At 31.5% G+C, this 3,325-nt stretch overlaps 1 pseudogene; it reads left to right on the forward strand.

Moving 5' to 3' along the window:
- Positions 1 to 223: 223 nt before the first annotated feature.
- LOC145059311 (ethylene-responsive transcription factor ERF025 pseudogene) lies at positions 224 to 1,086 on the forward strand (annotated as a pseudogene).
- Positions 1,087 to 3,325: the final 2,239 nt, after the last annotated feature.

Consider the following 3,325-nt stretch of genomic DNA (forward strand, 5'->3'; position numbering starts at 1 on the left):
TTTTGTCTCGTAGCATTTGTATACCTTTTGTATTTTGTTATTTTCTTTCTAAATCACATGGTCTCATATGTTTGAATATCAAACAAGTGTTTATCAGATACAAAACACAGTTTTTAATTAATAAATTAAATGCGTCAAGATTTTACAATGTGATTATATATTGACATATACATGTGCATGTATTGACCACACACAATCTCCCCACGGTTTCATCACCTTTTTTCACACACAAACACTTTGTACTGGTATATATATATGCACACACTGACACACACATGCATAAGGTTGTCACGTTCAAGAATTACGAAACCATTAAATCTAAACCATGGATGCGAGGGAAACGCGACTGACGTGCGCCATGAACACCTCCTTCTCTACCGGAGGCTCCTCAAGCGCCTCCGGAAAACACCCTACCCTTCATGGGATACGTAGCCGGAATGGGAAGTGGGTGGCGGAGATTCGTGAACCACGTAAATCCTCCCGTATATGGCTTGGAACATATCCGACTGCGGAGATGGCTGCAGCAGCTTATGACGTAGCGGCTCTGGCACTCAAGGGTGGTGATGCAATGTTGAATTTCCAAGAGTTTGTTGGATCTTATCGAGTGCCGGAGTCACCGGAACCTGCCTTGATAAGGAGTGCAGCGGGGGAAGCGGCGGAGTTGATGAAGTTGTTCAGGGAAAAGGAAGACGACCACAAGAAACAAGGTGGTGACGAGGGAGAGACGCATCAGAATGATGAGTTCATGGATGAAGAAGCAATTTTTGATATGCCGAATCTTTTGGTGGATATGGCGGAGGGAATGATGGTGAGCCCGCCCCGGCAGCCGACAACTGTTGAATGGTCATCGGGGAACTCTTCTGAGTGTGACAACTTGTGGAGCTATTAATTTTATTTTAAAAATAATACAGCTTTAAGGAAAAGACGTTTTATCATTTTTCATAGATGATAGGTCGTTTCTTCATAGGTCGTTTCATGTAAATATATCCATAAAATAAGAAACAATAAAGCATTCGGTTGTTTCACCGTTTGAAATCCTCTTAATACTAAGGTGGGACCCATGTAAATGACCCATACCTTTTAAAAGTATTCGCAATGCGTAAATTTTTTTCTCACATGTAAATTTTGTCAATTCAGATTTTTGTTGTTGCTTTTATGTAATTAAACCCATTCATATTATCAACATATCTTATAGCAAGTTATAGTTAGTGTACTATTATTTGTATTTTTAGTTTGTCTCTTTTGTGTACACGCCCATATATCTTGTATTTTCTATTTATACGTTTGTTTATTGAATAAAATGGCATGAGAAGTTATCCAAATTACATTTTAATGTTTTCACAGCTAATCATATTTAATTTTTATTATTTTTAAAATTAATATTAAAATAATTGTCTTGATAAAAGATTTCATCTTATCGTGCTAATAAGTGTTTTTGTTAACAAAAAATTATCATTTTAAATAAAAAAATTTATCATGATAAAATACTATGTTTTATAAAAAGTTTGTATCAATCAAACAAAATATTATTAAATATTGTAAGATATTATCTTTTACAAAACAAAAATTTAACAACAAAATGATATTTAATAGATTTATATCTAGCAAATTAGATATATACTTTGTAAATAAGTTTGTGTAGGACAACTAGGGGATGAATCCGATTGATCCGATCCAATCATATTAATACAAATTGATTTTAGTTTTCAAAACTTTAATCTGAATAGCCCAAACTAAATTCAAATTCAATTCGAACTAACCAAATTATAATTCAGTTGGATCGGTTTTATAACAAATTTAGTCAAATCTAAACAAAAATAATATATAACGGGGGCACATTTAAGAAAATATATAACATAAATTTAGTCAACTCTAAACAAAAATAATTTTTTTTGTTGCGAATTAAAATTTATGAACTATTAAAAAAATATATTATAATTTAATATTTAATAGATAAAAAACTTATGAGAACTACACATTAAGGTATTTTATTGGATAGTACCTTCTAATCTATTTAAAAATATAGTTTATATATATATATATATATATATATATATATATATATATAGAGAGAGAGAGAGAGAGAGAGAGGTTCTGTTGAGATTAATAAAAAAATAGAGATCTTGAGATTCAATCTCAGTCACATATTTAACATCTACTGCTCTAACCATCTGGCATACCAGCACTGTATCCCTATTATAATTATAAATGATTATGTAGCGTTGTCCGTTCCTTTCTTCCATGCCACATTCCCCACCATCATAACCGCCACCACCACCCCTGACACCAGCCGCCCCATCGATGCTACATCCATCACTTATACCACCGCCACCTCTACTCTATCATCTCTTCTGCCACCAACTATCATAATATATATGATTACTCAATCTACGAACAGACATATGTATAATCATTTATGATTAGGCATATATATATATATATATATATATATATATATATATATATATATATAATCATATATAATTATACCTCTCTGCAATGTAGTCATTTATGATTAGGCATACATCGCTGCTGCCGGTACGTTGAAACGTTAAAGCGGCAAATAAGAAATATGTGGCTGAGGTTGAATCTGAAGATCTCTATTTTTTTTTAATCTCAAATGAACCATCATTATATATATATATATATATATATATATATATATATATATATATATATATATATATATATATATATATGTGTTTGTGTGTGTGTGTATGTGTGTGTGTGTGAATAATGAACTTTTATTTTGATTTTTTTTGGAATATTCGGTTTTAATCTTATAAACCATAACTAATCCAAAATCCAAAGTAATAATTCGGTTTTGTTGAAAACTCATCAGAAAATCCAAATATTTAAACCAAATTGTCCAAATGGACATTAATTTATTTTTATCCGAATAATAAAGGGCAAGGTAAAAACACAATATCATCTCCACCAACAATAGAGGTTGTCACACGAAAGGCCACCATCATGAAGGAACGCATTAGACTCTTCTCAATTAATCGATTTACATTAGTTTAATTAAAACCCTAGTTATGGTTTGATTCTAATTTTTCTTTTATTAATAAGTATTTTTAAACTTTTGTACGCTTTGTATATTCTTTAGATAGAGATGAAATATTTGTATCTATGTGACAAATTGAGGTTTTACGGGGGTAACCAGAAACATAAGAAATGGGTGACTATGACCGATGCTCATCGTATAGATAAGTGAATAACCCGATATGCTTAAGTGTCCTGAAACACATCACTTGCTTTTCATAAATGAGTGGGACTTATGTCAATGTAATTGGGTACAATAAATTTTGAAACAGTGATAAAT

The sequence above is a fragment of the Lactuca serriola genome, chromosome 6, assembly GCF_051521515.1.
Source record: "Lactuca serriola cultivar US96UC23 chromosome 6, Lser_US96UC23_V15, whole genome shotgun sequence".
Lineage (NCBI taxonomy): Eukaryota > Viridiplantae > Streptophyta > Magnoliopsida > Asterales > Asteraceae > Lactuca > Lactuca serriola.